Source organism: Pan troglodytes, chromosome 16, assembly GCF_028858775.2.
Source record: "Pan troglodytes isolate AG18354 chromosome 16, NHGRI_mPanTro3-v2.0_pri, whole genome shotgun sequence".
In the NCBI taxonomy this organism is placed as follows: Eukaryota; Metazoa; Chordata; class Mammalia; order Primates; family Hominidae; genus Pan; species Pan troglodytes.
The window spans coordinates 7,577,837-7,601,719 of NC_072414.2; the positions used below are offsets into that span (position 1 = coordinate 7,577,837).

General features: G+C 38.3%; 1 protein-coding gene across 12 annotated transcripts in view; it reads left to right on the top strand.

Moving 5' to 3' along the window:
- The window catches only part of OCA2 (OCA2 melanosomal transmembrane protein), a 345,392-nt gene that overhangs the window by 171,970 nt on the left and 149,539 nt on the right, over window positions 1-23,883 (top strand). The window lies entirely within an intron of this gene.

Genomic DNA, 23,883 nt, shown 5'->3' on the forward strand with positions numbered 1-23,883 from the left:
GAATTATCTTTGTGGTTTGTAAACTCATTCTAATTTCATTTTCTATAAAATATAATTTACTATAAGTTGAGTTTGGAGCTAAATTACTTATAACAGCAAGTTTAGGAGGTAGTGTGACCTTGATGATCTGTTTCATTTTGTGTGATATTTGAGTAACATTTCCGTTATCACGGAAAAGACTACATCAGTAATATGTATTGTTTCCATTACAATTGTTGTTACAAAATTACTCACAAAATCTTGAGACTTCATTTATAAATTTGTGTCCCCCTCAAACAGAAAGGTTTACTAACACAGAAAGATACTACTCCTCAAACCATTCCCCCAGCACCACTTCTTTGCATTTCTTCAATTTAACATGTAACGTGCTTTCATTTTCATTAAGCTAGAAATATTTTCTAATTTTCCACATAATTTCTTTTTTTGACTTATGGGTTATTTCAAAGTATGTTTTGAAGGCTCCAAATATTTGTGGATTGCCCATGTTTCTTTATGTTTTTGTCTTTTAATTTAATTCAGTTGTGGTCACAGGACATACACTGCACAATTGCAGTCCTTTTAATTTTATTAAGACTTGTTTTACGGTCTAGCATTTGATCTGTCTTGGAGAATATTCTACTTGTGATGTGTATTCTGCTGCTGTTTTGTGGAGCATTCTATCAGTGTTAGATTTGTCTTGCTTGTTAACAGTTCTGTTTGTCTCTTGCACATTATGAGTGATATTCTGTGAAACTGTTCTATGAGTTATTGAGAGTGGGGTATTGCAGTCTTCAACTATTTTGTTGGATTGGGTATTTTTCCTTTCAAGTGTGTCAGCTTTTGCTTCATGTATCTTGAGGATCGGTTGTTAAGTGTATATACTTTTATAATTATTACATCATCCAAATGAATTGAACTTTATCATTACTAAATGTCTCTTTTTCTCTGGTAATGCTTTTGTCTTAGGGTCTATTTGCCTGATACTGGTATAGCCACTTCAGCCCACTTTTGTTTACTGTTTGCATGACTTATCATTTTAAAAATGATAAAATCTAGCCTGACAATTTCTACATTTTAATTGAAATATTCAATCCACCCCCATTTAATACTTATTCATACGCTTGGCTTCGTGTCTGCTACTTTGCTATTTTCACTATATCTCATATCTTTTTTCCTCTCTTTATCTTTTACTGCTTTCTTACTGTGTTAAATTACATTTTATTGTATACTAATTCTCTTCTTTGTTTCTATTTCTAAAACTGCGTTTTTGAGTTATTTTATTATTGATTGCTCTAAGGGTTAAACTGTACATCTTAGTTTAATATGATCTGTGCTGGATTAATACTAATTTATCTCGTGGAAAATACAGACATCGTGTTCCAGTAGAGCTCCATTTGTCCTCCCTTGTTTGTGCTTTGATGGTCACGTATGTTGTACTTCTACGTTATATGCCTAACATATATAATAGTTTTATCATTTCAATTATTTTATGCAATGTATTTTATATTAAGAGAAAAAAGAAAAATGATAAAAAAAAGACATACAATTGACCCTTGAACAACATGGATTTGAACTGCATGGATCTACCTATATGGAGATCTTTTTCAATAAATGTATGGGAATTTTTTTTTGGAGATTTGTGATAATTTGAAAAAACACAGATGAACTGTTGAAAAAAATTAAGTCAAAGTTAGGTATGTCACATAGACCAATGGAACAGAACAGAGAGCCCAGAAATAAGGCCGTACACCTATGACCATCTGATCTTCGACAAAGCTGACCAAAACAAGCAGTGGGGCAGGCAGTCTCTACTCAATAAATGGTGCTGGGAGAACTGGCTACCCACATGCAGAAGATTGAAATCGGACCCCTTCCTTATACCATATACAAAAATCAACTCAAGATGGATTAAAGACTTAAACGTAAACCCCAAACTATAAAACCCTGGAAGACAATCTAGGCAATACCATTCTGCACATAGGCACGGGAAAAGATTTTATGACAAAGGTGCCAAAAGCAATTGCAACAAAAACAAAAATTGGCAAATGGGATCTATTAAATTAAAGAGCTTCTGCACAGCAAAAGGAACTATCAACGGAGTAAACAGACAATCTACAGAATGGGAAAAAAATTTAGCAAATTATGCATCTCTGACAAAGGTCTAATAGGAACCAAAGTCTATAAGGAACTTAAACAAATTTACAAGAAAAAGAAACCAAACAGCTGCACTAAAAAGTGAGCAAAGGACATGAATGCTTTCAAAAGAAGACATACATGCAGCCAATAAGTGTATGATAAAAGCTCAATATCACCGATCATTAGAAAAATGTGTATCAAAACTACAATGCAATGCCATCTCACACCAGTCATATAGCTATTATTAAAGAGTCAACAAATAACACATGCTAATGAAGTTGCAGAGAAAAGAGATCACTTATACACTGCTGGCAGGAGTGTAAATTAGTTCAACCATTGTAGAAAGCAGTGTGGTGATTCCTTAAAGAGCTAAAGAGCTAAAAAACTGAATTGCCATTTGACTCAGGAAATCCCATTACTGGGTATATATAAAAAAAGAATATAAATTCTTGTACTGTAAAGACATATGCACATGTGTGTTCATTGCAGCATTATTCACCATAGCAAAGATATGGAATCGATGTAAATGTCCTTCAGTGGTAGACTGGATAAAGAAAAGTGGATAAAGTGGTAGACTGGATAAAGTAAAGTATATGTATAAACATATACACCATGGAACACTATGCAGCCATTAAAAAGAATGAGGTAATATCTTTTGCAGAAACATGGATGGAGCCAGAGGCCATTATCTTCAGCAAACTAACACAGGAACAGAAAACCAAATACCACATGTTTTCACTTATAAGTGGGAGCTGAATGATGAGAACACATGGACACAAAGAGGGGAGCAACAGACACTGGGGCCTACTGGAGGATGAAAGGTGGGAGGAGGGAGAGGTTTGGGAAAAATAAGTAATGGGTGCTAGGCTTAATACCTGGGTGACAAAATAATCTGTACAACAAACTCTTGTGACATGAGTCTACCTATATAATAAACCTGCACATGTACCCCTGAACTTAAAAGTTAAAAAAATTGTCCTTTGAACCAGTTATTAAAAAAAAATGATGGTGGGTTGTGAGTGGCCAGGGGCCAAAATAAGCACAGGAGAGAGACAAACACAGAAACACACACACACACACACACACACACACCCCAAACAAAAAACCACAAAAGGTATGTCATGAATGCATAAAATTTTTGTAGATACTAGTCTATCTTATTTACTCCTATAAAATATACACAAATCTATTATAAAAAGTTAAAATGTATCAAAGCTTACACAAACACAGACAGTACATGGTACCATTCACAGCCAAGGGAAATGTAAACAAATGTAAAGATGCAGGATTCAATCATAATTGTGTAAAGTTAACTGTGGTACATACTGTGCTACTGTAATAATTTCACAGCCACCTCCTGTTGCTATTGCAGTGAGTGAGGATCTACTTAAGATGCTATGTGGTGCTGATCATCTCCATGAGTGGTTAATCCCTTCAGTAAATTGCCTATTGCAGTAAAAAGTGATCTCTCAATTCCCATGTATTTCTTGGTTTACTGCAATGCTTAAACCTTGAATGACACATGGGACCCATAGCAAGTGCCATTAGTGATGCTGGAAGTGCTCTAAAGAAGCAGAGAAAGGTCGTAACATTACAGGAGAAAGTTGGATTGCTTGATATGTACCATAGATTGCCGTCTGCAGCTGCAGTTGCCTACTATTTCTGACAGATGATTCACCTTGTAAACAGACGATGTAAACTTATGGTATCGATAAACACAGTACAGTACTGTAAATGTAGTTTTTGTTTCTTATGATTGTCTTAATAACATTTTCTTTTCTGTAGCTTACTTTATTGTAAGAATACAGTGTATAAGACATATAACATACAAAATACATGTTTCAGGAGTTTGAGACCAGCCTGGGTAACATAGTGAGACTTCATCTCTATAAAAATATTAAAAAATTAGCTGGCATGGTGGTGCATGCCTGTAGTCCCAGCTACTCAGGAGGCTGATGTGGGAGGAGCACTATGCTGCTGGGAGGTTGAGACTGCAGTGAGCCACGATTGTGCCACTGCACACCAGCCTGGATGACAGAGCAAGACCATGTATCAAAACAAAAGAAAATGAAATATGTGTTAATTGACTGTTTATGTTATTGGTAAGGCTCCCAGTCAGTAGTAGGCTGTTAGTAGTTAAGATTTGGGGGAGTCAAAATCTATACATGGATTTTCGACTTTGTAGGGGGCTGGTGCCCCTAAAACCCACAATGTTTGAGGGTCAGTTTGTGTGTGTGTGTGTGTGTTTGTGTGTATCTTTCCTACAATTCTTTACTTCTTTGTATGGATTTAAGTTGCCACATGATGTCAGCCTGAAGAATTTCCTTTAGTAGATCTTGTAAAGCAAATCTGTTGCAAACAAATTCTCTCTTTGTTTATATGTGAATGCCTTTATTTTGTCTTTTTAAAATACAGTTTTGTTTCACTTATATAGAATCCTTGATAGTTTTTTTTTCTTTCACCAGTCCAAATCTGTCATTCTGACTTTGGGTCTCCATTGCTTCTTATGAGAAATTAGCTGTTAATCATTGTTTCCCCCCTATGCGCATTGAGTCATTTTTCTGTTACTGCTTTTGAGGCTTTACTTTGTCTTTCAATAGTGTGACTATTATGCATCTAGGTGTGGATCTTTTTGTGTTTCTCCTACTTATGTGTATGTTTTTTGAAAGTTTTAACTTTTAAGATCTTTAGATTAATTTTGAAATTAATTTTCGGTATTTGGATAGTTTTTGGTTACTATTTTTCACATATATTATTCTCTCTTTTTTAAAAAAAATTATTCTCTTCCTTTTCTGGGATTTCTATTACAGACATGTTGGTTTGCTTGATTGCATCCCATAGGTTTTGACACTTTATTCATTTTTCTTCATTCTTTTTTCTTCTATGTTCTTCAGATTGAGTAATCTCTATTGATCTATTTTAATTTTTGATGAGTAATTTTTATGTCATCTCAATTTTATGTCATCTCAAATATTATATTGAGTCCCTCATATAAGTGAATTTTTCATTTCACTTGTATTGTTCAATTCTAGAATTTCCATTCTGTTGTCTTAAAAATAATTTTTATCTCCTTGTGATATTCTCTACTTAATGCATCATTGTTATCATTTTTCAATTTTAAAAGCATGATTCTTTAATTCTCTAAACATATTTAAAATTCTGCTTTGAAGTCTTTCCTAACTTCAGCATCCAGGCCCCCCTCACAGATAGTTTCTATTGGCAGTTTTTACCCCAGAGCAGGGGTCACACTTTCCTTTATTTTTTGCATATCTTATAATTTTTGTAAAAAATTAGAAATTTTAGATAATGTATTTTAGCAACTATAGATGCTGATTTATCTCCCTGAATTTGTTATTGATTTCATTTATATGAAATCATAATAAAATGTCCTTCTTTGACCCTAAAAACAATTTTTGTCTTAAGGTCAGTTTTGTCTGATGTTAGCATAGTTACTCCAGCTCTTTTGTTGTTGTTGTTGTTACTATTTGTGTGGTCTACCTTTTTCCATCTTTTTCCTTTCAATCTATTTGGGTCTTTTAATCTAATGTGACAGCAGTAAGCTCTTGTAGACAGCATACAGTTGAATCACATTTAAAAAATCCATTTAGCCCATATCTGCCCTTTAATTGGTATGTCTATTCCATTTACAGTTTATGTAAATGCTAAGAAGGTAGTATTTATATCTGACATTTTTCTATTTGTTTTTTTCCTTATCTTTGTCTCTTTCCCTGGTCTCTCTGTTAAGGCATCTGTCTTTGCTGATATCACATACAACCTTCAGGCTTCACTAATTCCCAGTTGATTGCTCTATTTAAGTCTTAAGTTTTTAAGAATAGTTTTAGGTTCACAGCAAAATTGAGGGGAAAGTAAAGAGATTTTCCATATATTCCAACCCCTACACATGCATAGCTTCCCCCATTATCAACTTCCTCCATCACAGTGGTACAGTTGTTATGATTTATGAACCTAAATTGATGCATTATAGTCATCCAGAGTCCATAGTTTATATTAGTGCTCATTCTTGGTTCTTGGTGTTGTACATTCTGTGGGTTTGGACAAGGTATAATGACATGTATCCATCATTATGGTATCATACAGAGTAGTTCCACTGCCCTAAAATTCCTCTGTGCTCCACTTGTTCATCCCTTCTTCTCCCCCAGCCCCTGGAAATCACTGATCTTATTCCTGTCTCCATAGTTTTGAATTTTCCAGAATGTCTTATAATTGGAAGAGCACAGTATGTGGTCTTTTCACATTGGCCTCTTTCATTTAGTAATATGCATTTAACTTTCCTTCTTGTCTTTTCATGGCTTAACAGCTCATTTCTTTTTAGCTCTGAATAACATTCCATTGTCTGGATGTACCACACTTTATTTATCCACCCACCATGACTTAAGGACATCTTGCCTGCTTCCAAGTTTTGGCAATTTTAAATAAAGCTGCTACGAACATCTATGTGCAACTTTTTGTGTGGACCTAAGTCTTCAAATCGTTTGGGTAAATATGAAGGATTATGGCCAGAGGATAATTGCACCACCTAGAGCACTCCCAAGTTGCTGAAGTCCTCAGCATATATTCCAGGAGCTTATGGGATCGATCAGGACTATTCTTGTGTGTCTTTACTACCCAATACCTAGCACCTCCTCATATAATTGTGGGTGTGAGAGTAATCATGATTCTTTGAGGAGAACTATATGATGTTTATCGTCTTGGCTATTTTATTTATACATCATGTTGGATTTCTTTAAATTTTTTCTGTATATCTTCTTTATAGCTTATTTCACTCTCCCTAATTGCTTCTTAATATTTTTCTCTTTTATCTGTACTAACCTAGGCAATTAGGGGAACCAAACCGAGAATATTGATTCAGTTACCTTGACACTGGGAAAGTCTCTTTTGTCTGTCTTCTCATTCTATTCGTTGTTATGCTGCAGTATCCCAATGATAAGTATCAGGCAGTTTCATCATGTGAGCACTAAACTGGGACAATTTATCCAGCTGCTTCCTTTAGGAGCTGTATCCAATAGTGCAGGTACATGTAGCATTGGTTTTATTCATATTGATAAGTCAGAATACAATTTTGTAAAATTTCATTCCGTTAATTAAAAAAAGTTCTGGAAACTATAGGGATATAATATGTTTTCAACTAGAACAAAACAAAGAATTTTCATTTGTGACTGAAACTAATGTCAACAAAACCAACCCAACAAAGTTGCTGCTTTGTTGATGTGGACATTAATTGAAAGAGGCACTTTTTGTGCAGAAACCAACAGGAAGGATTTCTGACTACAACTACGGGATGCATTCTTGCCTCAGTTTCCAACCTTCATGTTTTTATTTGGGTCCTCAGCAGAATATATTAATCTATCATAATTACTTATATCTTCTTGAAACTCAAGAGGTGCTGGACACAGTGGCTCTCGCCTGTAATCCCAGCACTTTGGGAGGCCGAGGCAGGTGGATCATGAGGCCAGGACTTAGAGACCAGCCTGGCCAACATGGTGAAACCCTGTCTCTACTAAAAATACAATAATTAGCCAATCCCAGATACTCGGGAGGCTGAGGCAGGAGAATCACTTGAATCCAGGAGGTGGAGGTTTCAGTGAGTCGAGATCATGCCACTGCATTCCAGCCTAGGTGACAGAGTGAGACTCTGTCTCAAAAAAAAAAAAAAAATCAAGAGGGAGCTGAGCTTATTATTATTGCATTAACTTTGCTTGTCCTGTAACATTGTATGAATTGTGGTTTTGCAAGATGTTCAATAATTCTCCAACTTAAGTAGTCTAAAATGTGGGGAGTTGAGGAACAATGGAATCTTCATGAGGTGTAACCTTAAGGAAGCCAGTTCAGATGCTTGCCTTCCCCAGGCTTCCCTGAGGGGCAGCCTAACACTCTTTCTGAAAAGTGTTAGACTTTTCGGCCCAAAAGGGACAATCAACTGGGCAAGATACTCTGACCGTCCTTTTTGAAGTAGGAAAAGCCCTATTAGGAGCCATTTTAAGGCCTGGATGCTTTCAACTCTGTTATTTTATCCTCAGATGTTCCTGTTCATTTTGCTCCCACTCATCCTTATGTAACAGGTCCTCACCTTGCTTCCCCCCTCTATGGGCAGTCTGACCATCATCATCAAGCTTACAGACCTCATTGCAGCTGGATGCAGCCTCTGGCATAATGGGGAGATGGATGGGTTGGAAGCTTTCTCATGTGCCATGAATATCACAGGACCATGAGAGCACTCCAGTGGGGATGCTCAGAGATCTGTGCACCAGTCCAGGAAGGACTCTTCCAATTCAGGCGAACAGGTTATAGTTCACATGATGTTTATGAGCACAGGCTTTCACATCAGATGGATCCATGTTCAAAGCTCAGCTTTGCTACTTCCTAGTTCTAAAATTTTAGACAAATTACTTAATACCTCTGAGCCTCAATTTTCTTATCTTTAGAATAGTCTATTAATATTAATCATGCTGCTTGTGAGAACCAAGAAGATCATATAGAAGTACTGAGCTCCATGTTGAGCTCCTAGTTGGCATTCAAAAAGTGCTGTAGCCTATTATTATTATCATTTTTAGTAATAATTTGATTCAAAAGCTTAATTCAACCTATTCATGTTCAAACTATTCACTGTTAGCCCAGAAGAGAGTAAGGTTTGTATACAGAGATCCTAGGCAAACTCTCTGGGCCCCACATATCTCACACACCCAGCTCCCCTACCCCAAGCAGCCATTCCCTTCAGAGTGGCCTGCCTTCATCTTCACGCCCTGGGCTTTCATCTCTCATTTTGCATCTGCTATCTTACACCTACCTAAGACCTCTTCCACATTTTGAGGGCTTCCTGGCCCTTTTCCTGCCATTTTGGACCTGAGTTCTCCAGCGTACGTTTTGGGTCAAATCCTTCTTCTGTCATGTTGCAGTGGCCTGAAATAGGCCCCACTCTGAAGCACATACAGTAGGTCAGGTGTGTTCTATTTTTTGGAAAACAGTTGGAGACATTTGGGTCTATTAATTTATGTTGCACTGACTTTTGTTACTGAGGTCAGATTGTCTTCTAGAAAATTTGGTCAAACCATAGAGTAGTTGGTACAATGAAAACTGTAGACATCTTGTCCCCTGAAATTCAAGATCAATTTTGAGTATTTCTAAATTTGGATAATGGAGCATGTTTCTGCAGATTTAGAAGGGCTTCAAAGTTAGTTAATGAATAACCTGTGTTAAGGAATGTTATTTTACTTGTCCTTTTGTTTTATAGGGATTTGAAATGCTAAGTGTCCTTTAAATTCATATTTAAAAATTTCTGGATGATTCTTGGATATAGGGAGTACATAACATCAATATAAACATGTTTACCCTTAGAAGAAGAAAATTTAGAATGAAACTGTTAGGCAGGAAATATCTTTTTTTTCTTTCCAATTTGCATTTTGGGTTCGGGGGTATGCGTGCAGGTTTGTTACAGGGGTAAACTGCATGTCATGGGGGCTTGGCTTACAGATTATTTCATCACTCAGGTAATAAGCGTAGGACCTGATACATAGTTTTTTGATCTTTACCCTCCTCCCACCTTCCACCCTCAAGTAGACTCCAGTGTCTATGGTTCCCTTCTTTGTGTCCATGTGTACTCAATGTTTAGCTCCTACTTATAATAATGAAAACATGCAGTATTTGGTTTTCTGTTCCTGCGTTAGTTTGCTAAGGACAATGGTTTCCAGCTGCATCCATGTTGCTGCAAAGGACATGATTTCATTCTTTTTTATGGCTGCATAGTATTCCATGATATGTGTCACATTTTCTTTATTCAGTCCACTGTTGATGGGCATTTAGGTTGATTCCATGTCTTTGCTATTGTGAATAGTGCTGTGATGAACATATGCATGCATGTGTCTTTGTGGTAGAATGATTTATATTCCTTTGGGTACATACACAGTAATGAGATTGGTGGGCTGAATGGTATTCTTTGAGGATCTCCAAACTGCTCTCCACATTGGCTGAACTGACTTATACTCTAATCAGCAGAATCAGCAGTGTATAAGCATTCTCTTTTCTCTGCAACCTCACCAACATCTGTTATTTTTCACTTTTTAATACTAACCATTCTGACTGGCATGAGATGCTATCTCATTTCGGTTTTGATTTGCAACATGATTAGCCATGTTGAGCATTTGTTCATATGCTTGTTGGCCATGTGTATGTCTTCTTTTGAGAAATAGCTATTCATGTCCTTTGCCCATAATTTAACAGGGTTGTTTTTTGCTTGTAAATTTGTTTAAGTCTCTTATAGATTCTGAATATTAGACCTTTGTCAGATACATAGTTTGCAAAAATTTTCTCCCATTCCATTGGTTGTCCACTTACTGAGGTGATAGTTTCTTTTGTTATGTAGAAGCTCCTTAGTTTAATGAGGCCCCATTTGTCAACTTTTGTTTTTGTTGTAATTGCTTTTGGGGTCTTTGTCGTGAAATCTTTGCCAGGCTCTGTGTCCAAAAGGGCACGTCCTAGGTTTTTGTCTAGGGTTTTTATAGTTTTAGGTTTTAAATTAAAATCTTTGACCCATCTTGAGTTGATTTTTGTATGTGATGGAAGGAAGGGGTCTGGTTTCAATCTTTTGCATATGACTAGCCAGTTATCTCAGCACCATTTATTGAACGGGGAGTCCTTTCCCCATTGCTTGTTTTTGTTGATTTTGTCAAAGATCTGATAGTTGTAGGTGTGTTATTTCTGGGTCCTCTATTCTGTTCCATTGGTCCATGTGTCTGTTTTTGTACCACTACCATGATGTTTTGGTTAAATGTAGTCATGTAGTATAGTTTGAAGCTGGGTAATGTGATGCCTCCAGCTTTGTTCTTTTTGCTTTAAACTTCCTTGGCTATTTGGGCTCTTTTTTAGTTCCATATGTATTTTGCAATAGTTTTTTTCTAATTCTCTGAAGAATATCATTGGTGTTTGATGTGAATAGCATTGACTCTGTAGATTGCTTTGGGCATTATGGCCATTTTAATAATATTGATTCTTCTTATCCATGAGCATGGAAAGTTTTTTCATTTGTTTGTGTCATCACTGATTTCTTTCAGCAGTGGTTTATAATTCTTGGTGTAGAGCTCTTTCACCTCCCTGGTTAGCTATATTTCTAGGTATTGTGTTTTTTGTATAGCTGATGTAAATGGGATTGCATTCTTGATTTGGCTCTCAGCTTGAATGTTGTTGGTGTTTAAAAATGCTACTGATTTTCAGCCATTGATTTTGTATCCTGAAATTTTGCTGGAGTTGTTTATCTGCTGAAGTAGCTTTTGGGCCAAGACTATGGGGTTTTCTAGGTATAAAACCATATTGTCTGTGAAAAGAGATAGTTTGACTTCCTCTCTTCCTATTTGGATGTCTTTTATTTCTTACTGTTTCCTGATTGCTCTGGCTAGGACTTTCAGTACTATGTTGAATAGGAGTGGTGAGAGAGGGCATCCTTATCTTGTTCCAGTTCTCAAAGGGAATGGTTCCAGCTTTTGCCCATTCAGTATGATGTTGGCTGTGGGTTTGTCATAGATAGCTCTTATTATTTTAAGGTATGCTCCTTTGATGCCTAGGATGTTGAATTTTATCAAAAGCCTGTTCTGCATCTATGGCAATGATCATGTGGTTTTTGTTTTTAATTCTGTTTATGTGGTGAATCACATTTATTGATTTGCATATGTTGCACCAAACTTGCATCTAAGAGATAGAGCCTAATCATAGTGGATTAGCTTTTTGATGAGCTGCTGGATTCAATTTGCTAGTATTTTATTGAGGATTTTTGCATCTATGTTCATCAGGGATATTGGCCTGAAATTAATTCTTTCTTTCTTTCTTTCTTTCTTTCTTTCTTTCTTTTCTTTCTTCCTTCCTTCCTTCCTTCCTTCCTTCCTTCCTTTCTTTCTTTCTCTCTCTCTCTCTTTCTTTCTTTCTTTCTTTTTTTTGTGTCTCTGCTAGGTTTGGTATCAGAAGAGGAGGGACTCTTCTCTAATTCATTCTATGAGGCCATCTCATAGAATGGTACCAGCTCATCTTTAGAAAATGTCTTCATCTGACCTGATGGGCACATTAAATACAGTATGTGAAGATTTTCATGGCAGTTTTGGCCCCACTTTCTTTCAGGTTGTAGCAGTCTCTTCTTATAACAAGGATTTAGCAGCATAAGGGGAATCTCTCTTCAGTATTCCTATAGACAGAACCAACATATATGAGCTCACAATCTAAAATTGCAAAACACGTGGAGAAATAGTTTATCATGAATGAGAGCAAGCAAGACATTTTTGGATTATAATAATTTGAGAATGATGGATAACACTTTTAAGATGATGTATTTGATATATCTAATCTTTCCCTTCTTTCTCTTGAAATGCTTTTTTTTTTTTTCAAAAACAAGGAAACAAGGAAATTTTCTTTTGAAAGAATTTTAGGCTTACATAAATGTCGTAAAAAAGTATAGAGAGTCCACATTTACCCATCACCCAACTTCCCCTAAGTTAAAAATTATACAACCGTGATAAAATTATCCAAACCAGAAAATTAACATTAGTAGAATATTACTAAAACTACAAATACTATTCAGTTTCTTCAGTTTTTTCCTAATGACTTTTTTCTGTCCAATATTCTATCCAGAATCCCACATTTCATTTAGTTATCATATGTCTTGAATTTCATCTAAATTCTTTAGTCTATCTTGACCCTTTTGAAAAGTATTAGTTAGTTACCTTGTAGAGATTTCTCAGTTTGGGTTTGTCTCATGTTTTCTCATGACAGTTTTGAGGCTATGAAGTTTTGGCGAGATCACAGAGGTGATGTGCCTTTTCTAGTGCATCATATTGGGGTACAAATATTGGCACGTCCTATTACTCAATGTGTTAACATCGAACACTTGGCTCATGTGGTGTCTGCCAGGTTTCTGTATTGTGAAGTGGAGCCCTGGCAAATTATCTTGTGGGGAAATACTTTGAGATTATACTAACATTGTGTTTTTCCTCAAACATTTTCTTACTGATTTTAGCATTTGTCAGTAGCTCTTTGCCTCTAATCATTATGACTGTAGAGTTTGCCTAATGATGATTTTGTATTATCCTTATTGCTTCTATTAATACATTTATTAACTGGAGCTTATCTATAAGGAAGAGCTATCCTTCTCCTTTATTTATTTACATTTGTAAAAGTTCATGGATGTTTATTTTATTCTATGTGTTGTAAGTCAGTACTATTGTTATTTATTTTGTTGCTCAGATTATTCCAGTTTTGACCATTGGGAGCAGCTTCGGTGTCCATTTGGCTCCTGTTGTCTTTAGACACATCCTCATCAATTTTCAATCAGTTTTTCATTTTCTCACATCATAAAATGTTCCTGAATCATTTTGCATTTTGCCCGCTCTTGCCCTGGAATCAACTGCCTCTCAAAAGATTTCTCATTCCTTGTATTGAGGAATGGTGTTTAGAAATCAAAATCTGGATGCTTGGTGTGTGTGTAGCAATTTAGATGTCACTGAATCTAGGCCTCCGCAATCAGCATAGTTGGGCATATGTGTTTGTATACCAACACCCACATCCACACATCCATATCTGTATCTATATATTAATTTACTCGTCTATGTGTTTAAAACCTTCAGCTCATATTGATTCCCTGAATTCCAATCCAGCACCATAAGATTTGCCTCTTGCTCTCACTGTCTACAATATATACTCACTTATTTGTTCAATTCCTAGCATACACCTAAAGTAGTTACAGAATTGCTAACTCATATATTTGTGAGAAATAGATTTACTAACTCAACTACAGTATTTGTGTAGACTTCTTTTTGTCTTTAGTCTTACAGTAGCCTGTCAAAATATGATTTTCTGAAATGTCTTAAATTAGTTCTTTTCTTCTCCATAGCCTTCAGTATGTTTATGTTATTTATTTGTAATGCACTTATTGGGGCTGGGATTGCTGTGATTTGGATACTTGTCCCTCCAAATCTCATGTTGAAATCTGATCTCTAGTGTTGAAGGTGGGGCCTCATGGAAGGTGTTTGGGTCATGGGGGTGGATCCTCTAAGAATGGCTTGGTGCCATCCTCATGGTAATGAATGAGTTCTCACTCTATTACTTCGTGAGAGACTTGGTTGTTAAAAGAGCCTGGCACCTCCCCCTTCTCTCTTGTTTTCTCCCTCACTTCCGCTCCTGCCATGTGATCTCTGCACACCAGCTTTCCACTATGAGGGGAAGCAGCCGGAGGTCCTCATCAGATGCAGATGCTGGTGCCATGCTTGTTCTACAGCCTGCAGAACTGTGAGCCAAATAAACCTCTTTTATTTTCTCTTTTCTTTTTTCTTTTCTTCTTGAGACAGGGTCTCATTCTATTGTGCTTGAAGTGCAGTGGCACAATCACTGCAGCCTCAACCTTTCCAGGCTCAATGAATCCGCCTACTACAGCCTCCCAAGTAGCTGGGACTACAGGCTTATACCACCACATCTGGCTAATTTTTGTATTTTTTGTAGAGACAGGATTTTGCCATGTTGCCCGCAGGCTGTTCTTTTCTTTAAATTACTCAGCCTCAAGTATTTCTTTATTGCATCATAAATGGACTAAGATGGGATATTTGAACCATTACCATGGTTCTAAGAATCAAAGCCATACAGAAATGTATATGAAAGGAAGTATCACTCTCTCCTCATGCTTACTATCCTGTTCTCCTTTGCTCATCTTTCTACCTTACCTAGATCTTTCCTGTAAGTAGCTGATGTACCTGTCTTGTATTTCTTTTCTTTTCTTTTTTTCTTTCTTTTTTTTTTTTAGATGGAGTCTCACTCTGTCGCCCAGGCTGGAGTGCAGTGGCACGATCTCGGCTCACTGCAACCTCTGCCTCCTGGGTTCAAGCGATTCTCCTGCCTCAGCCTCCTGAGTAGCTGGGACTGCAGATGCCCTCCACCATGCCCAGCTAATTTTTGTATTTTTAGTAGATGCGGGGTTTCACCGCATTGGTTAGGCTGGTCTCGAACTCCTGACTTTGTGATCCACCTGCCTCGGCCTCCCAAAGTGCTGGGATTACAGGTGTGAGCCACCACACCCAGCCGTATGTTTTTTTTTAACATAAATAAGCACATACAACTGTTTATTTTGTATCCCCTTCTTTATTACTTGAAGAATAACATAGTGTAGATAATCTTTCACATTTTGCTTTTTATAAGCTTAATGGTATGTCTTGGAAATCACTCCTAATCAGTTCACAGAAATCTTCCCAATTCTTTTTTATAACTATATAGTACCCCATTTTGTGAATGTGCCATCGTTTATTCAACCTTCCTTCTACATAGAGGCATTTAGGTTGTCTCCAGTCTTTTGTAATTACAAACAACACTACAGTGAATATTTTTGTATTGTTAGAGGTGTACCTTCAGGGTATATTTCTAGAAGTCAGATCACAGAGTCAAAGGTAAGTGCATGTTTTATTCTTCATTGCCAGATTTCCCTCTGCAAGAGTTGTGCTGGGTTATACTCCCACTGGCATTATGTGAGTGTGGCCATTTTCCTAGTCTGCCTGACAGAATGTCATAATTTTTCATTTTGTCAGTTTTATGAAAATAGTATCTCAGTGCTGTTTTCATTTGCATTTCCTTAATGATAAGTGAATTTGAACTTTTTTTTTTTCATGTTTGAAGGCCATTTTTGAATCCTTTTTGGTTAATTGTGCATTCATGTCAGTGTCCTGTTTTTCGATTGCGTCTTTGTTTCACAGTGTTCAAGGGTTCTTTATTTATTAGGGATATTAGCTCTTTGTGGTATAGACTGCAATTATTTACTCCTAGTTAGTTGTTTTGTGACTTTTTATAGTGTGTCTTTGTTTATTTTGGTCATGTAATTTTAAGACACTTTATGTAGACAAATTTACTAGTTATGTCTCTGGATTTTCAGTTTTATATAGAAAGGCTAAATAGAAAATCACCCATTACTTCTATGCTATCTTATTTTACATTTAAATCTCTAATACATTTGGGTTTTTTTCTTGCATATAGTGTGAAATATGGAATCTAATTTTATTTTATTTTTCCAAATGACTACCTGGTTGTCCCAGTACCATTTATTAAACTGGACACTTGTACTCCAGTGATTTGAGATGTCAATTTTATCTTACATTAACTTTTCATATGTCCTTGGTCCTATTTCTGAACTTCCTATTATATTACATGTCTATTTGTCTGTTAATGGACCAGCATCAAATTGTTTGAGGCTTTATAATATGTTTTAATGTCTGGTAGGGCTAGTTATGTCCCCTTTTTAGTTTTTCTTTTTCAGTGCTTTTTGGGATATTCTTAGTATTTCTTTTTTCTTATGAACATTAGTATCAACTTGTCTAACTCAATTATGAAATAGCTTGCTGACATTTTTGATCGAGATTGCATTGAATTCATACATTAATGTGGCAATAGCTGTCATCTATATATTGTTAATTAATTTAATCTGAGAACAGGATGTGTCTTTGTATTTGATCAAGTCTACTTCTGTGTCCTTCAGGAATGTTTTAAAATTGTGTTGTATAAATTTTGCACATTTTTTGTTAAAGGTATTATAAAATATTTAATCTTTGTTGATATTATGCATGTGGTTTTCTTTGACAGTAAGTTCTCTACTGTTTATTTTTTTGTGTATATAGAGGCCATTGGTTTTTGTAAGTTAATTTATCCTTAGTTGATATCCCTGTCTAATGTTAAATAGTAGCAGAAATAAAGGGTAAACACAGCAGGCCTATGACTGCCATGCTTAGAAAGGTCTACTTGCCAGGTTAGTCCTTGGCTGGCATCTGGGAACTCAAATTTCAGAAGTATTCCCACCATTATCTAACTAATAAGGACAGTTTACTGTGCCTAGACTGTTTATGCAAACAATTTGATTTATGCTAAACACCTGTTTTCTTTCTGGGAGTCTGGAATTTTGGTATATGTTAGGCAGAGGATGTTTATGTGTCAGACCCCAATAAAAACCTGAGTCTCTAATGGGCTTCTCTGGTCAGGAACATCACACACATGTTGCTACATTTTCATTGCTGGGGCACTCTGTGAGCCCCCACCATGGGAGGAAGAGCGAGAAGGAAGCCTCACATGGATCTGTACTCACGTGGACTCCACATTCGTCTTTTCCCCTTATGATCTGGCTGTGTGTCCTTACTTCATGGCTGTAATGAATGGTAGTCAGGTGTGCAACTGCATGCTGACTCGCAGAATTCCTCTAGAAAATCTCCAAGTGTCAGGATGGTCTTGGAGATTCTGACACACTGATCATAGTGGAAATGCCTTTAGTATTTCCCTATTAAATATGATACTGGCTTTAGGATTAGATATATATACCTAATGTAATTTTTTATCACATTAACAAAGTATCCACCAATTCCTACTTTCTTGAGTGTTTTAAGCAAGAATGGGTGTTGAAATTTGACAAAGATTTTTTCCCCCTAGTATTTATGGAGATCATCATATTATTTTTCACTTAGATCTATTAATAGAGTGTATGGTACTAATGAATTTCCTAATATTGAACCAACCTTGAATTCTGGAATGAATTATCTTTTTTATGATTTATTATTTTCTTAATGTGGTCTTTTTGCTAATATTTCATTTTCTATTTGGCATTGATATTTATTAGTAATTCATGATATTCATAAGTAATACTTTTCTGTAGTACTCTTTTTTTTTCTTAACGAGTCTTTACCTGGTTTAGGTATCATTGTCACACTTGCTTCATAAAGGGAGTTAGGAAAATTTACCTTCTTTTCAATAATCTGAAATAATTTATAGATAATTGTGACTATCTGGTTTTTGAGGGCTTGATACAATTCCCCTGTGAGACCATCTTGGCCTGGCTCTTTTTGGGAGTGGGCTAGTTATTTCTTCAATAACTTTTTATTTCTTTGGAAATAGGTGTGTTTAAGCTTTCTAAATCAGATGGGGTCAATATTGGCAATCTGTATTTCTCTAGGGAACTATCCATTTCACCTAGGGTTTAAAATTTATTTTCACAGAAGTTTCCAAATTAGTCATTTATGATTTAAATTTTACTTCTGTTTCAATGATTATTTCCTTGTTGTTCTTTCTTATTTTGAATACTTGTGCTTTTTCCCCCTTTTCCCCTTAATCGAGTTAGATTGTGGTTTGTCCATCTTGTTAATTTTTTTCAAAATAACAACTGGGAGTTGGTTAATTAATATAGTGTTTTTATATTCTCTGTGTCATTAATTTCTGCTTTAACTTCATTATCTCCCTCCTTCATTTGGTGGACTTTGTTTTTTTCTAGTTTTTAGAATTGGATATTTAATCTTTTTTTCAGTGTTGTTATTAAATGTGTTTAGTGCAATGATTTTCCTCTGATTATTGCTTTAAATGCATCCCTTAAATTTTGATATGTAGTGTTTTCATCATTTTTTAAAAATTGTAATTTCTGTTTCTATTTCCCACAAGAATTGTTTCAATAGAACATTTTTAACTTTCCTGGCAGAAGGACCTTTCTGTTTTTTGTTTTTCTTAGTAATTTTCTAGCTTGGTTGCACTGGCAGCAAAGAGGTTTTTGTATTTCAAAATATTTCTACTTTACGGAAGTTACTAATTGCTATGTTTTGGATATTTGTCCCCTTCAAACCTTATGTTGAAATTTGATCCCAGTGTTGGAGGTGGGGCCTGATGGGAGGTGTTTGGGTCATGGTGGCGGATCCCTTCTGAATGGCATGGTGCCATCTTTGTGGTAATGAGTTCTCACTCTATTAGTCCTTGTGAGAGCTGGTTGTTAAAAGAGCCGGGCGCCTCCCACTCTCTTGCTTCCTCTTTTGCCATGTGATCTCAGCATGCCCTGGGTCCCCTTTACCTTCCCCAACAAGTGGGAGCAGCCTGAGGCCCTCACCAGAAGCTGAGTGGATGTTGGTGTCTGCCTCTACTTTCAGAGGCTACAGAACCATGAGCCAAATAAACTGTTCTTTGTAAGTTGGCTGGATTGGAATCCTTTGTTACACTTTTTTTTTTCATTGACTTATTTTTAAAAATATTGCTCCATTGTCGTTTTGTTTATATGTTGATTTTGGAAGACCTGATGTCAGTCTCATTGTTTTGCCTGTGGCCTTGATGATTTTTATCTTCTTCCTTGAAATCTTATAGTTTTACTAGAACATATAACAGAGATTTTAGTTTTAAATATTAGCTTCATTCTACTATTTGTTTTTTTCCCTTAAGGACTCCAATAAACAAATATTATTCCTTCATTGCCCGGGTTCCATTTCCACTACTATCTCTGCCTTTTTAATTTATCTATTTACTTATTCATTTTTATTCTCTCACTTGCTTTGATATCTTTATTTAGTGACCCTTGTTATATTTTCATTTTTGTCTATTGTCTTTTGGGCATCTTTTAATTTATTTCTCATTTCTTTTGTAAAGTGATTTCTCTGAGTACATAATAGTTGTTGCATATTTATGGGGGGACATGTGATATTTTGATACAATAATACAATATGTAATGATGAAATCAGGGTAATTAGGATATCCATAACCTCAAACATTTATTGTTACTTGTTTTGGGAACATTCCAAGTCCTTTCTTCCAGTTATTTTAAAATATACAATAAGTTATTGTTAATTATAGTGGCCCTATCATGCTATCAAACACTAGAACTTATTACTTCTAACTAACCCTATTTTTTGTACCCATTAAACAACCCCTTATTTCTGAGAAAACTTGGTTACCTCATCCTTGAGTTCAATCAACTTTTTATTTCTCCCTGTTATTTGCCCATTTCTGTTTTCAAATCTCTGATTTAAGGTGGGTTTGTATTTTTGATGCTTGCTTGAGGCGTGGGCATGGCGAATTCATTTTGAAGTGTGGGCTTGTAGTTTTCTTCTACATGCTTCATGGTTATTTTCAGAGGGGATTTTCCTCAGCTGATACATGTGACATTTCCGCTCCTGATAGCGTTTGCACTAGCTCTGTAGGTGTGACTTCATTTTTCTCTTGTTCATTTAATGCCGTTGGGCTTGTTTGTGTTTCGTAGGATTCCTGGCGCTCTTCTGCGGGCAGAGCACAGTCCTCCGACTCCTGCCTTGCGGAACCCCGCTTTTACCTCCTTTTCTTTTCCACTTGACCACTTGGTTGCTCAAAGAAGCTTTCCCTTCCTCTTTGCTCTTTCCTCCCCAAGGCTGCATGTCCCCAGATGGGCCCTTTCTGTGCTCCTGCTCCTCTCACAGCACCTCCCAGGGCCCAGTTCCCCCTGGCCCCTTCTGGTGGACCTTCTGATCACCTCAGCACCCCCTCTGTCTTCCCTCAGGGCTTTCTGTCCATTTGCTGTAAAGCTTTGTGGCTGGGACAGCAGTGAGAGAGAGAGCAGGCTGGGGGTTTGGTGGTATTTTCACTTTTCTCTTTTCAGTTCAGATATTTTACACTTTTGGGGTTCTCTACCTTCACATTATGTGGAAGGCATGGCTTTGTGTAGATTTTACTTTCTTTTCTTTCTTTTTCTGTCTTTTGGGAGGAAATTTTGGGATAGAAGCAGTTATACCACTGCCATTGTCCTCAGCTGTCCACATTGCCAATTTTTTTTTTTTTTTTTTTTTGAGGTGGAGTCTCATTCTGTTGCCCAGGCTGGAGTGCAGTGGTGCGATCTTGGCTCACTGCAACCTCTGCCTCCTGGGTTCAAGCAATTCTCCTGCCTCAGCCTCCCGAGTAGTTGGGATTACAGGTACCCACCACCACGCCCGGCTAATTTTTGTATTTTTAGTAGAGACGAGGTTTTGCCATGTTGGCCAGTCTGGTCTCGAACTCCTGACCTAAGGTGATCTGCCCGCCTTGGCCTCCCAAAGTGCTGGGATTACAGGCATGAACCACCATGCCCAGCCCCGTGTTGCCGATTTCTAAAAGGGAACCACTGTATGTTAATCAACAAACTGTGCTGTGGTGGCCACAGGCCAGGTCCATGGAGATTTCAGAGGCCTACCCAGGCAGGCTTGAGGAGGTGGGGGGTGCTGGGAATATGAGGAGTTGTTGCCTAGGGTTCCTGGCCTTGTCCTTGTTACTTTGCAACTTGGTGTTCCCCAGTTTGTGCTGGAGTATCCCCAGGAGTTGGGGAGGATAGACTGTTGGCAGTAGAAGGAACTTTATACACTTAACCAAGCCCCATGATCAGTGAGGGGCTGAGCTGCTGCTCCATGTGTCAGCTCGTGTCTCCAGCCCAGCCACTGAGCTGGCCCAGGTAGGACTGAGCTCCATCTTCTTCTCTGGGGCTGCCATTCTCAGCCACCCCCGCACCTCCCTAGTAGAGTTCCCTGAAATTGCCCTGTGTCTGGGCCAAGGATACACCCGGCACTGTAGTGTGCAGTTCTTCCGTCCTCCAAAGCTCATCTGCGCATCTCTTCTGGTTCTCTTAGGCCCCAGCATGGTCGGGAGTCTTTCTCTGTCCCCCAGCGCTCCCAGCCAACAGCACTGCTCACTTCTGCCCCGTCCACCTGAATCTGCTGCAGTGGGCCCTGCTCTGGTCCTCCTGGGGCTGGGTCGGGTGGATTTTGGACCGAGCGAGGGAGCTGAACAATGCACTGTGGGCTGGCTTCCCTTGTTGCTGCTCCGGCAGGACGGTATCTCCACAAAGGTTCAGAGGCGAAAGGAAATGAGAACGGGAGCTATGACTTGGATTCACAGGGAAGCTGAATAAAGGGAAAGGAGAGAGTTTAAACTTATCTGCAGGCATCATGTTAAATGTAATGTTTTCTTGACAAATAGCCAGCACACTGCACTATTTTTAAAAATCCCCTCATTAAAAGCTAAGACCAATTTCTTACATATGGAAGAGTTTCTATGCTACAGGTTATTCTAATGAGAAAAAAAGAAAAGTGACTTACAATACTATACAATACCATCACATGAAATATTCATGTAAAAATTCTTTTAGAACAAGAAGACACATTCTTATAGGTAAGAAATGCTATGCAGATATTAAAAATTAATTCCTGAGCACAAGGGTGAGCCAGGGTAATGCGAGTGCAGTTTGTCCAGAGTTTAAAAACCAGGACCTGGGGTTCCCAGGCCTTGAAGCCATCACTAAGGACCTAAGCCTCGCTCTCCACTCGCGCTAGGCCGCAGGGACCCGCTTCTGGGGGATGGAGGGCAGGAAGCAGGGGGCGAGGGGAGTTCCAAGCTCCTGGGGGAAGCCCGGGACTTTCCAGGGTTTTCTTCTCAGTAATAGAAAGTGCCTCCGGGGCAATAGAGCAAGACTCCGTCTCAAAACAACAACAACAAAAACAAAACAAAAAGAAAGTGCCTCCTAGAGAGTGGGTGGGAGTTGGAAGTTCCTTCAGTCTTCATTTCCATTTCCCAAGCGACACTTTCTGAGGCAGGGTCCCCTGCACAGGTGTCCTGCAGCGGGAGGGGTGGATGGCGGTGCCAGGAGAGGAGGGCAGCTGTGGGCCCGCGGAAGCACCGCCGTGGCGGGCTTGGGGTTTCGGAGCACAAGATAACAGCTGTGTGAGAAACACACACAGCTGGGTGAGGACAGACCGTGGGGACTTACGCGAAAGCCTGCTTTGAGGGTTCACGGCGCCGGCGACACAAAGGTGGAGTTTACTGCAGCCTGTCTCCAGCCTCACAGCAGCCCAGGGGAGAGGGGGCGCAGGAGCGCCGGGACCCCCGCAGATCTCGGGGCTTCTCTCAGGGTCACAGAGGGCTCCTCTCCTTCCCCTTGGCCTCCTTCCTTGCGGGGTGACTGCCCCTCGTGGCCTCCCTGACCCGGGTGCCCTGTGGGTGCTCCCGAGGGGATCGAGGTCGGGGTGGAGGATGTGAGCTCTGCAGGCCGCCCAGCCAGCGCCCACGTGCTCAGGTGTCAGCTAGGGACGCGCGTGTGCGTCAGCGTGATTTGGAGGAACGCACTGTGCCTGGAACACTTTGACTCTGTCCCTCTGCGCCTGCCCGCCTCCCCAAAGGCCAGGTCGGCTGCACGTAGTGTTTCCGCGTATGGTGCATCTCCCTGTGGCCATCCCGCCCCCAGCCTGCAGAGGAAGAGTTCCCAAAGCCTTTCCTAAATCTCCAAAGTCCCTTTGTTTCCCTGGTGGCACTTCACACTAGCTGTTTGTGTGAGGTGGGACTCGCCAGAGATGGACAGTCACTGCCAGGAGAGGCCCCTGCGTGTCCTGGGAACCTGGGATTCAGTGCGTGCTCAGAGACGTTTTAGGAGTGCAAGATTTACCATAGGCTTGGTGATGTCTTTTGTTTATTTTTAAATTAACTGAAACAACCCAGGAACTGGATTTCTTCAAATTTACCAATTTATACTTTAATTTGGGAAAAGGAAAAGCACTCAAAAATAAATTTAATTAGTCAATCTATAATTATGATACGAATAAGTTCCACTTAAATATAATATTCCAAGCATAATAATTTGTTGAGTAAATCAAATCGTTGATACATCTTAGTGTTCCTAAAGTTAGGAAATCATCTAAGCTTCATAAAAAGAAAGCATTTCACGTATTTAAATTTTCCCCAGAAGTCCTTCTTTGCTAAAAATAGAAAAAAAAAAAAACAACAACTTTTTTTTCATGACTTCAAAATTTGCAGATATTCTGTGCCTGGAAGGAATCAGTGGGGTTTCTCATGCTTTCCACACCGTAGTTCAGGACTGCAGCCTGGAAACTGCATGATGCTGGAATTGCCATCAGAGGGAATATTAGACGTTATTTAATCAAATCCTTTCATTTTATGAATACATTTCAGAGGTCAGATGAGTTGAGTGCTCTCCCCCTCCGCCCCCTGCCAGGACCCCTC